Source organism: Takifugu rubripes, chromosome 19, assembly GCF_901000725.2.
Source record: "Takifugu rubripes chromosome 19, fTakRub1.2, whole genome shotgun sequence".
NCBI lineage: Eukaryota > Metazoa > Chordata > Actinopteri > Tetraodontiformes > Tetraodontidae > Takifugu > Takifugu rubripes.
Window position 1 is genome coordinate 1673719 of NC_042303.1, and position 18688 is coordinate 1692406.

Sequence of the window (18688 nt, forward strand, 5' to 3'; positions counted from 1 at the left end):
CTGATTAAAGTCACCAAGCACGATAACCAGAGCGTCGGGATGGGTCCGCTCCACTTGTTGAATACAGTCCGCGAGCGTGCGCTGAGCCTCGCGCACGTCCGCATCTGGCGAGATGTAAACAGAGGCCAGAATGAATGAAGCGAACTCACGCGGAGAATAGAAGGGTCTGCAGTTGATGAAGAGGTATTCCACAGCAGGAGAACAGTGCTGGGAGATCACAGTCACATCAGTGCACCAGTCGCTGCTGATGCAGAAGCAGACGCCACCGCCTGCTCTCTCCCCAGAGAGCGCCAGGAACAGCTGGAATCCCCCGAGGAGGAACAGCTGGAATCCCCCGAGGAGGAGCGCGCTGTCCGGTGTCTCTTTCCTGAACCAGGTTTCAGTGAAGCAGAGAACACACGAGGTGGAGAAGTCTTTAATCCGCATCAGCAACTTCAGCTCGTTCATTTTGTTACAAAGTGAGTTGGCGTTGGACAGAAAGATCCCAGGCAGCGCCGTGCGCGAGCCTCTCCTGCGTAGTCTCGCCAGGGCACCGGCCCGTCTTCCTCTCCTCCGCCGTCTCACCTTTTGGGCCAAAAAGTGAACCAGGTCTGGAAGTAAGTCCGTGGGGGTGAGAGTCCTGATGTTTAGTAGCTCTTCACGGGTGTAAGAGCAGGCAGACACACAATTAACAAACAAAAACAGACAAACAAGAACGCAGCGAGACGCCAAGGCGACCGCTCTGGGCGCCATTTTGGATGATTGGATGATTGCTGGCTGCAGGTGAAACAGTAAATACTAAACCCTAAAGATTCTGAAGGCATTCTGTAAAATAGTAACGTATAATACAGACATTTGAAGAGACAATTAAGAGAATGTTTTCATGCTTATAAGAGTGGCCGAGGAGCCATTTAGAACTTTATAAAGATGCATTGTGTGATACCAGGAACTAATTTAACTTCAAGGCAAAGCTGCTTCTGCTTTGTCGACCATCGACTGATCTCCTGAAAGTCCACCAGCGCTTTTTAAAAACTGAAATTTTCATCTATGGAGGGAGTAGACGGCAGATGTTTCCACAGATGCTCTTCACCAGTGGTCAGTGAGTGATGCAGCAGATGAGCGGGAGTTGACTGGCTACAACCAGCCATGACTCAATGTCTCCAGCCCATAGTGTGGATTCTTTACGAGAGCAGACAGCAGCTTCACTCCTGAATCCTTCAGATCGTTAAGGCTGAGGTCCAGTTCTCTGAGATGGGAGGGATTGGACCTCAGCGCCGAGGCCAGAGAGCCACAGCTGATCTCTGATAAGTTGCAGTAACTTAATCTAAATAAAGAAGGGAAACTTTTATAAGGTTATAAGTGAAACCAGTATTCATCTGAAAGGTTAATCAAAGGCATGATCTGTAAATATTTAATTTAGTTACAGGTTAAAAAATGATAGTAATATGTAATTACCACAATTCCAACCTCTCAGGTTTGCACTTTTCCAGAGGAGAATATATATTGTTCTGGCCCTCACTCTTCCCAGGTTCTCCCACCTCTTTCCCTCCCATCTCATCATGGAGATCCATCTCACCTGTGGCTCATCTTTAAAGGCACAACCTGTCTTAGATGACTTCCTGTCTCCCTCACCATCTCCCTCCTCGTTGGCTGGTGTCTACCAGGCACCCTCACCTAGTTTTGTCTAATTTTGGTTACCATCTGTGGGCTTTTTCATTGTCCTTAAATCAGTTTATCATGAATAAGTGGTCCCCGTGTGGCCCTCCCTCCTGAAGGAACTGGGCACAACACACACACTCAGAAAGTGTGAGGACCCTCGGATGGAATAATGGACATTTTTGAGAATGGTGTTTACCTCAGAGTTTCCAGTCGGCAGTTTGGAAAGTGGAGAAAACCACAGAGCAGCTTCACCCCTGGATCCTGCAGATTGTTCTGACTCAGGTCCAGTTCTCTGAGATGGGAGGGATTGGACCTCAGTGCCGAGGCCAGAGAGCCACAGCTGATCTCTGATAAGCTGCAGCCAATCAATCTGAAAAATGCAGGATGAGGTTATACGGTGCAGGTCTGCATGTTATCTGCGTCAGTACTAAACCTACGTTAGTTCTTAGTTGGGTCAGACCTGAATTCACGATATTAAAAGGAATTTTTTTAATGTGGTGCATCACAGCAGTGTTGAGAACAGCCTCACTTCACCATCTTAGCAGCTGGTATATAGGTAGAAAAATGAAGACTGACCTGAGCCTCTCCAGTTTACAGTTTGGACTCTCCAGTCCAGAACAGAGCCGCTTCACTCCTGAATCCTGCAACGTGTTTTTGCTCAGATCCAGAACCCTCAGATGGGAGTGGTTGGACTTCAGAGCTGAGGCCACAGAATCACAGCTGGTCTCTGATAACCTGCAGCCACTTAGGCTAAAATAACAATTATTTTAAAAGAAGACAAATAAAAATCAACGTAGCCAGAGCAAAACACAGCTTACAAGCAACAAACCTCTGGTCCTGCACCGGCTTATCTGCCGTATGTTCCTATTTTGGGTTCTTTCAGGGCGGTTGGACAAGATCTACACCGTATGTAAAGCGTGTGTTGGTCAAAATACCTTCCAAGTTTGTGAGACCACATTTCTCAATAGCACTCAACTCTTGTCAGGAGTTGGGACAAAGCGACCCACTCCTGATAGCTTGTGGGCGATGCTGCAGCGACCCTGCAATCCCTACACTCTCTGGTGAAACCAAATCAAAGGTTTTAGACACTGCTGGATGCTGGAAGGGTGGCTATAGTCTGGACGCATAGTTCCCCTGACTGCACATTTCTCCAACAATGATTGGCAGCTGCTGTCACTTGTTCTCCAGATGAGAGAAGGAAAGAGAGCCCCCCCACAGTGTGTTTGATTGCCCCACTGCAAGCTCAATGCTGCCAGAAAACATTGCAGGAGCATCAATTCCCCTCAGGGCATCAACAAGGACCTCAGGAAAAGGTGCAGCTGCCACCTACTAGAGACAAGCACACTGAGCTGAGATTCAAAGCCCTCTCCTCCCAAGAGAAGAGCTTGTTTGTTGGAGGCTCTTCTGGGCGATACCTGGTGCCACAGCTCCAGCTCAGCCCGTCTCTGGAGCTGAGGTGGAGCTTAGCAAGTTTCATGGTTCTCCACCACTTCCTCTCGCTGAGGACATTCTCAGCTGGTGGTTTCTGCTACACCTTCCAAGTTGAGCAGGTGATACTTCTGCATTCCTGCCACCAGTGTCTCTGCAGAAAGACTCTTCTCTACTGGTTTATATTAGATTGTAGAAAATTAGGATTTTTGGTTGATCTCTTAGACGTTGTTGACTAAGAGCAGGTTTTTCTTTAATAACATAGAGAGATTCGATGAGAAGAGCAAATGTATTATTTTATGAGCTACTTCCACTACTATTATATACACATACTTCCATATTGTCTTAGATTGCAAGCTGCATTTATTGCATCGTTCATAGAAAGTCATATTTGTGAGGAGAAAAACTCCAATAAGGTCATTTTCTTTAATGACCATTACAACAGAAGGAGGCGATGAACAAACAGATTTATCTAAATATTCGTGAAAACTTATGGATGGAAACCTTTTTAAAATGGTTGCATTGTGTAGAATCGGTGTAGAATCAACTTGTTGACTTCTGATTTGGACTCCAATGGAAGTGAGGTGCAACAATTGTGGATGCTGAAAGCTTCAGATCTTCATGAAGGTTTCTGTGGTTGGACTGACCTGCTGCCCCTTTAAGAGGGAGGCAGGTTTGGGCTTCTGGCTGGAATGAAGCCACCTAAGATGAGAATGACTGCAGGCTTTCGGTACCAAGGTTCAACAGGGTGCTCACTTCACACTTGGGCTTTTCTCTTTTTTGGGATGGCTTTTCTCAGCAGAGAAGGGGCATGGCATACTGCAGCAGCTTTCTTTTTGGGTTTTCTAGTTTTCCTTCTGATCTTTAAAAGACAGGAAGAACCATTTTTGATTGGTCTGAATGTTTGGGCGGTTTTGTGGCCAGCCTAAAATAAAACAAGACAAATCTACAACTGATACTTCCTTTCTAGTCATTGATGACCATCCTCACATGGGACAGATTTCCACAACCAATTTAATACTGCAAATCTGTCCTGTGTGGTCTTTTTTCTGAGAACTGTAACACTACGTTTATAACAAAGATCAAACATGGAAACAGTTATTGTCTAACTACTTACACCTGGGAAAGTACTGGATCATCTCTGACTGACCTGAGAGTCTCCAGCTCACAGAGAGGATCCTGGAGAAAACCACAGAGCTGCTTCACTGCTGGATCCTTCAGCTGGTTAAGACTCAGCTCCAGAACCCTCAGATGGGAGGGATTGGACCTCAGCGCCGAGGCCAGAGAGTCACAGCTGATCTCTGATAAACTGCAGTGTGACAGCCTGGAAAAGGAATAAATGGGGCAAATAAAAACACATTTCTAAATCTGAAAATGAAGAGAAAAGCAGAAAATGTAAAGAAATTTAGAAAAGACCAACAGAGGCCTCCTGACCTGAGCGTCTCCAGTCTGCAGTTTGGATGCATCATTGCAGAAGACAGTAACTTTACTGCATCATCTGTCAGGCTTTTGTTCCTGCTTAAGCTCAGCTCCCGTAGATGAGAAGGGTTTGACGTCATTGCTGAGGCCACAACTTCCCAATGACTCTTTGGAAGAAAACTATCAGACAGTCTGTTGTGTATGAAACAAAAATAGTGAGTCAAACTTTGGGATTTCTAATCAACTTATCTGAGAATCTACCTCAACACAAATGTAGCTCATTTCCTGGAAAAGCTAAATTCAACACCGTAGAGCAACAGTTTGAACGACCATCAGATCTGAAATGCAACTGAATTATTCTCAACATTTGTCTTATTTTAGAACAGCTCATAATTACTCAATATTTAAAATGATTATAGCAAATGGTTCAAAGAAACGTGCATCTTTTTATCTGTCTATCGGCTCTTTGGATATTTTGCATTTCATCCAATTTGTACGATGGTGCGTCAAGTCTTAATTCAGCGATCCGATCGATGACATCAGAGTCTCTGGTTGCATCGATTGCCCTCAGCTTCTGTTCTATCTGCCTGTTTCCCTTCAAATCATTTTCACTGCACCTTTTGGTGCTAGTGATGAAGTTGCCACCTAACGGGTGTGGAAAGGCTCAAACAACTTTGTGGGTCACATAAAGGCTCCAAACGGAACCGCCACAAAGACCTAAAACACCCATTTAAACCAACGAGGCCGGCTGTTTTTACGATGAACAAATGAAGCAAAATAGTCATGTGTCATTAGTTAAAATGTGTTTTTCTGTCGTTTTAATACGATGTATACAAACAAACAAAAGTTATTTAGTAACATGACAGTAATTTCATGATAGTCAGTTAACTTGTGGCTCCTATTATTCCTGCCTTATGTTGGTTTGTCTGGATTGACCTTTGAACTTATATCCAGCCAGTGTTGAACATTTCTGGATGAATTGTTGTTTTTTTTAATTTATGGACGCTGCAATGAAGATAAAGAATTGAAGGAATGACCACTGGAGGGGGTATTGCTACCTGACATGATCCACTCGCTTGATTTAAACGCCGATGTCCGGCCCTAAAAATCTTTACTTACACGAACTTCCTGCAGCTGGAATCCCCGGAGGAGGAGCAGCTGGAATCCCCTGAGGAGGAGCGCGCTGTCCGGTGTCTCTTTCCTGAACCAGGTTTCAGTGAAGCAGAGAACACACGAGGTGGAGAAGTCTTTGATCCGCATCAGCAACTTCAGCTCGTTCATTTTGTTACAAAGTGAGTTGGTGTTGGACAGAAAGATCCCAGGCAGCGCCGTGCGCGAGCCTCTCCTGCGTAGTCTCGCCAGGGCACCGGCCCGTCTTCCTCTCCTCCGCCGTCTCACCTTTTGGGCCAAAAAGTGAACCAGGTCGGCTGCAGGAGCCAGAAAAACTGGAAGTAAGTCCGTGGGGGTGAGAGTCCTGATGTTTAGTAGCTCTTCACGGGTGTAAGAGCAGGCAGACACACAATTAACAAACAAAAATAGACAAACAAGAACGTAGCGAGACGCCAAGGCGACCGCTCTGGGCGCCATTTTGGATGATTGGATGATTGCTGGCTGCAGGTGAAACAGTAAATACTAAACCCTAAAGATTCTGAAGGCATTATGTAAAATAGTAACGTATAATACAGACATTTGAAGATACAATTAAGAGAATGTTTCCATGCTTCTAAGAGTGGCCGAGGAGCCATTTAGAACTTTATAAAGATGCATTGTGTGATACCAGGAACTAATTTAACTTCAAGACGAAGCTGCTTCTGCTTTGTCGACCATCGACTGATCTCCTGAAAGTCCACCAGCGCTTTTTAAAAACTGAAATTTTCATCTATGGAGGGAGTAGACGGCAGATGTTTCCACAGATGTTCTTCACCAGTGGTCAGTGAGTGATGCAGCAGATGAGCGGGAGTTGACTGGCTACAACCAGCTACTGTCTCAATGTCTCCAGCCCATAGTGTGGATTCTCTACGAGATCAGACAGCAGCTTCACTCCTGAATCCTGCAGCTGGTTCTCACTCAGGTCCAGTTCTCTGAGATGGGAGGGATTGGACCTCAGCGCCGAGGCCAGAGAGCCACAGCTGATCTCTGATAACCAGCAGCAACTTAATCTAAATAAAGAAGGGAAACTTTTATAAGGTTATAAGTGAAACCAGTATTCATCTGAAAGGTTAATCAAAGGCATGATCTGTAAATATTTAATTTAGTTACAGGTTAAAAAATGATAGTAATATGTAATTACCACAATTCCAACCTCTCAGGTTTGCATTGTTCCAAAGGAGAATATATATTGTTCTGGCCCTCACTCTTCCCAGGTTCTCCCCACCTTTTTCCCTCCCATCTCATCATGGAGATCCATCTCACCTGTGGCTCATCTTTAAAGGCACAACCTGTCTTAGATGACTTCCTGTCTCCCTCACCATCTCCCTCCTCGTTGGCTGGTGTCTACCAGGCACCCTCACCTAGTTTTGTCTAATTTTGGTTATGATCTGTCGGCTTTTTCATTGTCCTTAAATCAGTTTATCATGAATAAGTGGTCCCCGTGTGGCCCTCCCTCCTGAAGGAACTGGGCACAACACACACACTCAGAAAGTGTGAGGACCCTCGGATGGAATAATGGACATTTTTGAGAATGGTGTTTACCCCAGAGTTTCCAGTCGGCAGTTTGGAAAGTGGAGAAAACCACAGAGCAGCTTCACTCCTGGATCCTGCAGCTGGTTCTGACTCAGGTCCAGTTCTCTGAGATGGGAGGGATTGGACCTCAGCGCCGAGGCCAGAGAGCCACAGCTGATCTCTGATAAGCTGCAGCCAATCAATCTGAAAAATGCAGGATGAGGTTATACGGTGCAGGTCTGCATGTTATCTGCGTCAGTACTAAACCTACGTTAGTTCTTAGTTGGGTCAGACCTGAATTCACGATATTACAAGGAATTTTTTTAATGTGGTGCATCACAGCAGTGTTGAGAACAGCCTCACTTCACCATCTTAGCAGCTGGTATATAGGTAGAAAAATGAAGACTGACCCGAGCCTCTCCAGTTTACAGTTTGGACTCTCCAGTCCAGAACAGAGCCGCTTCACTCCTGAATCCTGCAACGTGTTGGAGCTCAGGTTCAGAACCCTCAGATGGGAGTGGTTGGACTTCAGAGCTGAGGCCACAGAATCACAGCTGGTCTCGGATAAACTGCAGCCCCATAGTCTAAAATAACAATTATTTTGAGAGAAGACAAATAAAAATCAACATGTACCAGAGCAAAACACAGCTTACAAGCAACAAACCTCTGGTCCTGCACTGGCTTATCTGCCGTATGTTCCTATTTTGGGTTCTTTCAGGGCGGTTGGACAAGATCTACAGCGTATGTAAAGTGTGTGTGGGTCAAAATACCTTCCAAGTTTGTGAGACCACATTTCTCAATAGCACTCAACTCTTGTCAGGAGTTGGGACAAAGCGACCCACTCCTGATAGCTTGTGGGCGATGCTGCAGCGACCCTGCAATCCCTACACTCTCTGGTGAAACCAAATCAAAGGTTTTAGACACTGCTGGATGCTGGAAGGGTGGCTATAGTCTGGACGCATCGTTCCCCTGACTGCACATTTCTCCAACAATGATTGGCAGCTGGTGTCACTTGTTCTCCAGATGAGAGAAGGAAAGAGAGCCCCCCCACAGTGTGTTTGATTGCCCCACTGCAAGCTCAATGCTGCCAGAAAACATTGCAGGAGCATCAATTCCCCTCAGGGCATCAACAAGGACCTCAGGAAAAGGTGCAGCTGCCACCTACTAGAGACAAGCACACTGAGCTGAGATTCAAAGCCCTCTCCTCCCAAGAGAAGAGCTTGTTTGTTGGAGGCTCTTCTGGGCGATACCTGGTGCAGCTCAGCCCGTCTCTGGAGCTGAGGTGGAGCTTAGCAAGTTTCATGGTTCTCCAGCACTTCCTTTTCTTTAATGACCATTACAACAGAAGGAGGCGATGAACAAACAGATTTATATAAATATTCGTGAAAACTTATGGATGGAAACCTTTTTAAAATGGTTGCATTGTGTAAAATCGGTGTAGAATCAACTTGTTGACTTCTGATTTGGACTCCAATGGAAGTGAGGTGCAACAATTGTGGATGCTGAAAGCTTCAGATCTTCATGAAGGTTTCTGTGGTTGGACTGACCTGCTGCCCCTTTAAGAGGGAGGCAGGTTTGGGCTTCTGGCTGGAATGAAGCCACCTCAGATGAGAATGACTGCAGGCTTTCGGTACCAAGGTTTAACAGGGTGCTCACTTCACACTTGGGCTTTTCTCTTTTTTGGGATGGCTTTTCTCAGGAGAGAAGGGGCATGGCACACTGCAGCAGCTTTCTTTTTGGGTTTGCTAGTTTTCCTTCTGATCTTTAAAAGACAGGAAGAACCATTTTTGATTGGTCTGAATGTTTGGGCGGTTTTGTGGCCAGCCTAAAATAAAACAAGACAAATCTACAACTGATACTTCCTTTCTAGTCATTGATGACCATCCTCACATGGGACAGATTTCCACAACCAATTTAATGCTGCAAATCTGTCCTGTGTGGTCTTTTTTCTGAGAACTGTAACACTACGTTTATAACAAAGATCAAACATGTAAACAGTTATTGTCTAACTAGTTACATCTGGGAAAGTACTGGATCATCTCTGACTGACCTGAGAGTCTCCAGCTCACAGAGAGGATCCTGGAGAGCACCACAGAGCAGCTTCACTCCTGGATCCTGCAGCTGGTTAAGACCCAGGTCCAGAACCCTCAGATGGGAGGGATTGGACCTCAGCGCCGAGGCCAGAGAGTCACAGCTGATCTCTGATAACCTGCAGAACCCCAGCCTGGAAAAGGAATAAATGGGGCAAATAAAAATGCATTTCTAAATCTGAAAATGAAGAGAAAAGCAGAAAATGTAAAGAAATTTAGAAAAGACCAACAGAGGCCTCCTGACCTGAGCGTCTCCAGTCTGCAGTTTGGATGCATCATTGCAGACGACAGTAACTTTACGTCGGCATCTGTCAGGCTTAGGTTCCCGCTTAAGTCCAGCTCCCATAGATGAGAAGGGTTTGACGTCATTGCTGAGGCCACAACTTCACAATGACTCTTTGAAAGAAAACTAGCAGACAGTCTGTTGTGTATGAAACAAAAATAGTGAGTCAAACTTTGGGATTTCTCATCAACTTATCTGAGAATCTACCTCAACACAAATGTAGCTCATTTCCTGGAAAAGCTAAATTCAACACCGTAGAGCAACAGTTTGAACGACCATCAGATCTGAAATGCAACTGAATTATTCTCAACATTTGTCTTATTTTAGAACGGCTCATAATTACTAAATATTTAAAATGATTATAGCAAATGGTTTAAAGAAGCGTGCATCTTTTTATCTGTCTATCGGCTCTTTGGATATTTTGCATTTCATCCAATTTGTACGATGGTGCGTCAAGTCTTAATTCAGCGATCCGATCGATGACATCAGAGTCTCTGGTTGCATCGATTGCCCTCAGCTTCTGTTATATCTGCCTGTTTCCCTTCAAATCATTTTCACTGCACCTTTTGTTGCTAGTGATGAAGTTGCCACCTAACGGGTGTGGAAAGGCTCAAACAACTTTGTGGGTCACATAAAGGCTCCAAACGGAACCGCCACAAAGACCTAAAACACCCATTTAAACCAACGAGGCCGGCTGTTTTTACGTTGAACAAATGAAGCAAAATAGTCACGTGTCATTAGTTAAAATGTGTTTTTCTGTTGTTAGAATACGATGTATACAAACAAACAAAAGTGATTTAATAACATGACAGTAATTTCATGATAGTCAGTTAACTTGTGGCTCCTATTATTCCTGCCTTATGTTGGTTTGTCTGGATTGACCTTTGAACTTATATCCAGCCAGTGTTGAACATTTCTGGATGAATTGTTGTTGTTTTTAATTTATGGACGCTGCAGTGGAGATAAAGAATTGAAGGAATGACCACTGGAGGGGGTATTGCTGCCTGACATGATCCACTCGCTTGATTTAAACGCCGATGTCCGACCCTAAAAATCTTTACTTACACGAACTTCCTGCAGTTCCTCACAGCTGGAATCAGGCGACGTCGTCCCTCATCTGAGGTGTTGTACTGCTGCAGGTTCAGCTCATCCAGAACCTCCTCTGACATCTGCAGCAGGTAGGCCAGAGCTGAACAGTGGATCTCTGACAGTCTCCTCTCTGATTTCTTCCCTGACTTCAGGAACTCTTGGATCTCCTGGTGGACTGACTGATCCTTCATCTCCATCAGACAGTGGAAGATGTTGATGCTTCTGTCTGGGGAGATTCCATCACTGTTCTCCTTCTTCAGGTTGTTGAGGACCTTCTGGATGGTTTTTGGGTGGCTGTCCATCTGATCCAACAGTCCACCCAAGATCCTCTGATTGGACTCCAGAGAGAGACCATGAAGGAAGCGAACAAACAAGTCCAGGTGGCCATTTTCACTTTTGAGAGATTTCCTTAGTGCTCTCCTGAGGAAGTCATCAAGAGATTTGACTGGTTCAGAATATTTTAGGAACTGATTCATAACCACTGTGTCTTTCCTGGTGTAACGGTGGAACATGTAGACGGCAGCCAGAAACTCCTGAACGCTCAGATGAACAAAGCAGTAGACTGATTTCTGGAAGATCACACTCTCTCTCTTGAAGATCTCTGTACAAACTCCTGAGTACACCGACACCTCGGAGACGTCCAGTCCACATCGCTCCAGGTCTTCTGAGTAGAACATGATGTTTCCTTTCTCCAGATGTTCAAACGCCAGCCGACCCAACTTCAGAAGGAGTTCTTTATCAGCCTCAGTCAGTTCCTCTGGTCTCTGCTTTCCTCCATACTTCTGCTTCTTCCTGTTTATCTGAACCCTCAGGAAGTGTGAGTAGAGGTCAGTGAGGGTTTGGGGCAGCTCTCCTCTCTGGTCTCTGGTCATCATGTCCTCCAGAACTATAGCAGTGATCCAGCAGAAAACTGGGATCAGACACATGATGTGGAGGCTCCTGGAGGCCTTGATGTGTGAGATGATTCTCTTGGACAGATCTTCATCACTGAACCTCCTCCTGAAGTACTCCTCCTTCTGGGAGTCAGTGAAGCCTCGTACTTCTGTGATCCTGTCAACACACGAGGGAGGAATCTGATGGGCTGCTGCAGGTCTGGAGGTGATCCAGATGAGAGCTGAGGGAAGCAGGTTCCCCTGGATGAGGTTCACCAGGAGCACCTCAACGGACGATACTTGTGTGACATCAGAGATGACCTGATGCTTGTTGAAACCCAGTGAAAATCTGCTTTCATCCAGGCCATCAAAGATGAACAGAAGTTTCCAGACAGTCAGATCTTCTGCTCTGATCTTCTGTAATGTTGGATGGAAAACATGAAGCAGTGAGAGAAGACTGTGCTGCTCATCTCTGATCAAGTTCAGCTCCCTGCATGAGAGCGGAAGCACCAGACTGATGTCTTGGTTCTCCAAACCTTCTGCCCAGTCCAGACTGAACTTCTGCACTGAGAAGGTTTTTCCAACGCCGGCGACACCGTTGGTCAGAACCACTCTGATGTGTCTCTGTTGCTCAGATAAGACTTTGAAGATGTCCTGGCACTTGATTGGAGTGTCCTGGATGTTCTTCTTGGAGGTTCTCTCAAGCTGTCTCACCTCATGTTGTGTGTCCACCTCCTCACTTTGTCCCTCAGTGATGTAGAGCTCAGTGTAGATCTTGTTCAGCAGGGTTCCACTTCCTGCTTCATTAGTTCCTTCAGTCACATGTTCACATCTTCTCTTCAGACTCATCTTATGACCTTCTATCACCTCCTGCAGATCACTTCCTGAACATAAGTAAACCAATGATTTCCATCTATAATAAATCATCAACACAACTCCAAATTCATGACATCACAAATTAAATCTCATATTGAACAGTTTTACTTTGTTTGGGCTTCATTTCAGCATCTCCAGATCTGCTTCCAGATTGTGAACAAGAGGACTCTCCTGGTGGAGCTGACTGGTCCCAGTTTGATAGGATGTGCTCCCCCCTCTCACTATGAAACACATCTCTATTAGTCCTTTGATTTATAGGATGAAAGAACCTGATCAAGACTCAATATTGTTCCAGCACTTATGTTTGAATTCATCTTTCAGTTTAAACCTGATTCTTGTTTCTAATCAACAATATTCACATTAAGTCTGTAACTATATGACTGTCTGAGGTTTAAGTGTTAAACATCTCCAATAATAAACTCACAACCTGCTGCTGTTAATGTGACTAACAGCTGCCACACAAACACATCATCACGCTTTAGTTTTCTTACATTTCCTCTGAACTTCTGAAGGTTATTAGTCGTTGTTTGGACCGGTCACTCTTCAGGGACACCCAGCTGGGCACTGTGGACTCTGCTCTGTCCTCGTCCATCCTGAGGAAACATCAGAAATAGTGATGAGACTGTGATGAAGGTAAATAATCTGGAGAGGTTGGAGTTAAATAATCCCAATTCACTGCATTTTTATCAAACAGGAACATTTCTAATCCATTCTGGATAACAACTGAATCAATAAATCAATGATGTCTCTGTATCATTTTCATGTTTTCAGAGTTTAAGCTGCTTTTTTAACTGTTCCCTGCAGTGAGAAAAGAACTGGCACCTTTTCCAGCCCCTCATCCTGCAGCACTGAATGTGCTCTAAAGTTCTTTCCAGAGCAAACGTCTCTGCACTTGCAGCAACATGTTGTAGTCATGGATCCGTGAGGAGAACCGGATACAGGAAACGCCCCCACTTTGATCCCAAAACCCAACTGGTGGCCAACGGTGGTCCGGCAACGACGGGGACGCTGGTCCATCGGGCCCACAACACTGGTTTTCCACAGGCCAACATGGTGAAAGGACTGTGCCCCGTTTCAAGAGCTGATGAATTTCATTTTTCATGATAATAGAGGCTAATACCTACAAAATGATGTTTTGTATGGTTGTGAAATGTTCTAAGGCAGAGTTATGTGGTTCAGAAAACCTTACTTTAAAGGTGAGCCTTGAGGTCCAATACCGAAGTTTATAGAGTGCCCTTTGGACCTGTCGCTCTTCATGGACACACAGCTGGGCACTGTGGACTTTGCTCTCTCTTCCTCTTCCATCACACATTCGCTCATTTTTAAATGTGAGTCTAAATGGTTAAGCAGGAACAGTCTGCTGACACAGAAAAGAAGATTAAAGAACATGATTCTCAGCATGAAGACAAGCAGAGGTCTGTCCAATGACGTATTGTCGGCTCAAACACATCCAAATCTATTATATGATGTCACCCTGTACATCATACAGGCCACATATATATTGGAAAAAGGTTTTGGGACATCTTAAAAGTTTACATCTTGTTAAATATAAAATGTTTCTCCTGGGTGTTTCAAAAGGTGCGGTGGCATTAGACGGACGCACACAAATACAAATGAAATCATTTTTTATCTGGTTATGGTTTACAAGAAAACCTAAATTCTTTCAAGATGTCAGTTCTCAACATTAAATTCAACAAATAAGATGAGAATGCATTCAAAACTAAACAGAAATACGTCATCACATCATCAAAGTGGGTCAAATGCAGCATCATCTTCTGTCATCTCAGACAGGATTCCAAGAAGAGGATCTTCATTTTCAACAACGCACCTTGACATCTCATCATGGCTCGTCTGTCAGATTACAAGCAGCTTTTTTTGATCAGGCGCATCATGTTTCTCACCAACACATGATGGTGCTGGAAAAAACATTTGTAGCCTGACCTAGAGGTCAAAACTCTGCATGGCGTGCACAGCTACTAGCTGCAGCTGGTGGTTGTGGCGGAGGAGATCCCAAACATATCTAGCAAGCTTGTTTTGGAGCAGAGCTTGTCCACCACCTCTGACCCCACTCATCACAGAAGTCCCACCATATCCATGGCCAGGTGTGTTGGCAGCATTGGAGCCAGCCTCAGGAAAAAGGTGTGTCAATATCTCAGAAGTGATGCATCAAGTTGACACGACCCAACAGAAGTCAAGCAACCCAACATGCTGAATAGAATAGATGACACACAGCAAAGGGCAAAAAACACCCAATTCTGCTCAGACTAATCTTATCTGACCACATGTACAGGACCAAAAATATGAAAACACCATGGGTTTAGGTTTCGTTTCGTTTTCTTGACTGCTTCATTCAAAACAGAACACATTTCATAAATCCATAATAACAAATTCATATTCCACAAAGACCCAGTTGTTAAAACAATAAAATGGAATGCCTTGATCTCTCCCTCTTTACATACTCTCCTTTTTTAAATAAAGGATTGATTGTCCCCCTGGTGGAGGGACAAAGAGAGGAGGCTAAAACTGTCGCGTTTGTGTCCCTCTTTCCGTGGATTTTTCCACTAACTGCAAATAATATTGTCGACTTATTGTGAGTGTTAAAATGTGCTTCCTCAACCTCTAAAATCTTGGCTCAGGGTTAGCGGAAAACGCAGTTAGAGGAAACACGCTACAAAGTTTGATCATCCGTCACAACATTCCCGTCGACCAGCCGCAATGTGCGTCCGAAACACGCGCACGCTCATTGCGCACACGCAGTTTATTAAGCCGCATCTCGCAGCGGACCATTGATTCGAGACGACAGCAGTGAAAGAACCAAATGCTACCTGAATATTAGAGGTTTTCCATCAGGGCTCGGTCACTCAAGATGGAGCCCGAAGTTGAGAACTTTCACTTTCGCTTCTTCTTCCTCTACACGTCACGTGTTCGTGGTTGGATCGCGTCATATCCAGCACAAGCGCCTCTCTTCAGAACAATTTGGTCCACGTTTTAACTGAAATACTGGGAAACAACTGGAGTTCGTCTGACAGATGTTCGTTTTTGGCTGCGGAATCAAACTGGGTCAACTTTTTGATCTATAGGATCCCCTCTGGTTCAAAGTGTCCCTATAGGACAGGGGTGGGGAACCCCCGGCCTCCGGGCCGTATACGGCCTACGAGACCATTTCTACCGGCCCGCAACGCAATAAGATTTTTATATTTTATATGTGCACTTATACAGTGGGACCGTTCGCTAAACTCCGCGAGCTGCGAGTAGCAGCGGTAGCGTATTTTTGCCTTTCGTATCCTGAAATTTCTTTCGTAACAAGAGGAAATATTTTCCCGTTTTCTGAGATAAAATAGACGCTTATGTTATGTCCGAGTCAAAGTCAGGGTCAGTGAACACAGCATGTGATGTACGTAGAGGGCTGGACTGATTGACAATCGTCGGCGTTTGGAGGCTCAACAAGCAGCTTTCACATGACCATGTACCGACAGAGAGAATATTACGCGTGCAAGTTTTGTGGTGAGTGAATTAATAGCCACGAAGCTGAAACCTCACGCCGAAGGAGAGTTCGTGAACGTGCCTTGTAGCCGCCGCTGAGGCGCTCGCGCCGGACAAAGTAAAATTGTTTCAAAGCGTGAATTTTTTTCGTGAATAACTATTGAACTAAGACATATATTGTTATGATTCCAGTGGCTAACGGTATGTTTTTTATGGTCAAGGAATCTAAATATGTAGTCAAAGTATATGTGGGACTAATATTTATGGTGGAAATCACAATATGCCAGGAATTGTTGCTCTTGGCGGAGGTCTGCGCTCTCCGAGTGCTTTCTAGTTGTTATTATTATTGTCTTTATCTTTGTCTGTGTAAATTCACAAACGCGACAGTTTTAGCCTCCTCTCTTTGTCCCTCCACCAGGGGGACAATCAATCCTTATCTTTCTTTCTTCATTTATTTTCTTGATTATCTTGTTGTATTGCAGTTTTTGTGAGTAGAGGCCTCGAACAGGCCCTTACGGGTCTCTTGCCTCAACTCTGCACCTCTTTTTTTTTTATTATGTATGATCATGAAAACATATTTTACTTGTTTGTCATTTTATTCTATTTTTTTGGTGATTTTATATGCATGTGTGCTAAATAAATAATTCAAACTCAAATGCAGTACCGTAATCATGAGACTTAGTAACACAGTGGTTATAGAATTTTTTTTGTCTTTTTTTTGCATCCCTAGGTATGTGTTCATAATAGTATGGCCCTCGGAGGACTTTATAAAAATTGAAATGGCCCTCGATATGAAAAAGGTTCCCCACCCCTGCTATAGGATATTGACAGTACTGACCTTTGGGGGCTGCACACACCTCTTAATGGTGACTGCACCAACGGAGCTGATCCAGTTGTCATCAGCTGGCCAGTCTGACTCCAGCTCATTAGGGGAAATTTGCTGATCTGGAGGAGAAGCTTTCAAAACTTGACGGGCTGGGGGAAAATGACTGTAATTTTGGAATCAGCGTGCCAATTTTATTTTTAATCAGAATAATTTAGAATAATTTCAACAGGATATTTTCAAATTGTTCCCCAGTGTAACTTCACCTGAAATTGTGGACTCCAGAATATCACCATTAAATCCATTTAATCATTTAATAGCTGTGGAATTTGAGCCGTGAGAAAAATATCTCTCCATCATGATTTCCAGAATTTTTCATCAATATCTGAGATTCTTCGAAAGCTTCGCTGTTGTTGGGTTTTTATTGCTTCTGCTTTATTTTCAGGCGCAGTTCTTTGATTTTTAAATCAAATCAAATCATCTTTATTTGTAATGTCTGTTGTAGTCAAACTTGGTGCTACGCAGAATCCCAGGGCCTGATCCCTAACAATCAACAGGAAAATCTCCCCTTTAACAGGAAGAAACCTTGAGCAGGACCAGGCTCATATGGTGGGGGGGGGGGGGGGGGGGGGGGGCCTCCTGCTGATGGGGGGTGGGTGGGTAGGGAGAGAGGAGGAGAAGGGGGAGGACAGATAGAGGAGAGACAAGGCAGACATCATTCAGTTCACTTTAAAACCCACTACATTATATATTCTGAATAGCTGGTGCTGGTAATCAGAAGGATAAAACTATTCTGTAAAAATGTGTGTTTAGCTTGTGTCGTTGTGTCGTACAGGTCAAATAAGAACAGAAGAGTCACAGCTGATCTCTGATAAACTGCAGTGCCTTAATCTAAATAAAGAAGGGAAACTTTTATAAGGTTATAAGTGAAACCAGTATTCATCTGAAAGGTTAATCAAAGGCATGATCTGTAAATATTTAATTTAGTTACAGGTTAAAAAATGATAGTAATATGTAATTACCACAATTCCAACCTCTCAGGTTTGCACTGTTCCAAAGGAGAATATATTTTGTTCTGGCCCTCACTCTTCCCAGGTTCTCCCACCTCTTTCCCTCCCATCTCATCATGGAGATCCATCTCACCTGTGGCTCATCTTTAAAGGCACAACCTGTCTTAGATGACTTCCTGTCTCCCTCACCATCTCCCTCCTCATTGGCTGGTGTCTACCAGGCACCCTCACCTAGTTTTGTCTAATTTTGGTTACCATCTGTCGGCTTTTTCATTGTCCTTAAATCAATTTATCATGAATAAGTGGTCCTCGTGTGGCCTTCCCTCCTCAAGGAACTAGGCACAACACACACACTCAGAAAGTGTGAGGACCCTCGGATGGAATAATGGACATTTTTGAGAATGGTGTTTACCTCAGAGTTTCCAGTCGACAGTTTGGAAAGTGGAGAAAACCACAGAGCAGCTTCACTCCTGAATCCTGCAGCTGGTTCTCACTCAGGTCCAGTTCTCTGAGATGGGAGGGATTGGACCTCAGCGCCGAGGCCAGAGAGTCACAGCTGATCTCTGATAAGCTGCAGAGCTCTAATCTGAAAGATGCAGGATGAGGTTATACGGTGCAGGTCTGCATGTTATCTGCGTCAGTACTAAACCTACGTTAGTTCTTAGTTGGGTCAGACCTGAATTCACGATATTACAAGGAATTCTTTTTAATGTGGTGCATCACAGCAGTGTTGAGAACAGCCTCACTTCACCATCTTAGCAGCTGGTATATAGGTAGAAAAATGAAGACTGACCCGAGCCTCTCCAGTTTACAGTTTGGACTCTCCAGTTCAGAACAGAGCCGCTTCACTCCTGAATCCTGCAACTTGTTGTTGCTCAGGTCCAGAACCCTCAGATGGGAGAGGTTGGACTTCAGAGCTGAGGCCACAGAATCACAGCTGGTCTCTGATAAACTGCAGCCCAATAGTCTAAAATAACAATTATTTTGAGAGAAGACAAATAAAAATCAACATGTAC

The 18688-nt window shown here is 44.4% G+C and overlaps 1 protein-coding gene and 2 long non-coding RNA genes across 9 annotated transcripts in view; 1 reads left to right on the top strand and 2 right to left on the bottom strand.

Moving 5' to 3' along the window:
• LOC105418562 (WW domain-binding protein 11-like) overlaps positions 1–18688 on the top strand; it is a 1118483-nt gene that overhangs the window by 1077945 nt on the left and 21850 nt on the right. The gene's annotated exons all lie outside the window — the stretch shown is intronic.
• LOC115246903 (uncharacterized) lies at positions 9314–10640 on the bottom strand. The gene is made up of 3 exons (XR_003886007.1): positions 10585–10640; positions 9481–9657; positions 9314–9370 (listed from the first exon to the last, which is right to left on the bottom strand). It is a non-coding gene; the product is annotated as an uncharacterized lncRNA (long non-coding RNA).
• On the bottom strand, positions 12889–15202 carry LOC115246909 (uncharacterized). The gene is made up of 3 exons (XR_003886013.1): positions 15182–15202; positions 13546–13713; positions 12889–12949 (listed from the first exon to the last, which is right to left on the bottom strand). It is a non-coding gene; the product is annotated as an uncharacterized lncRNA (long non-coding RNA).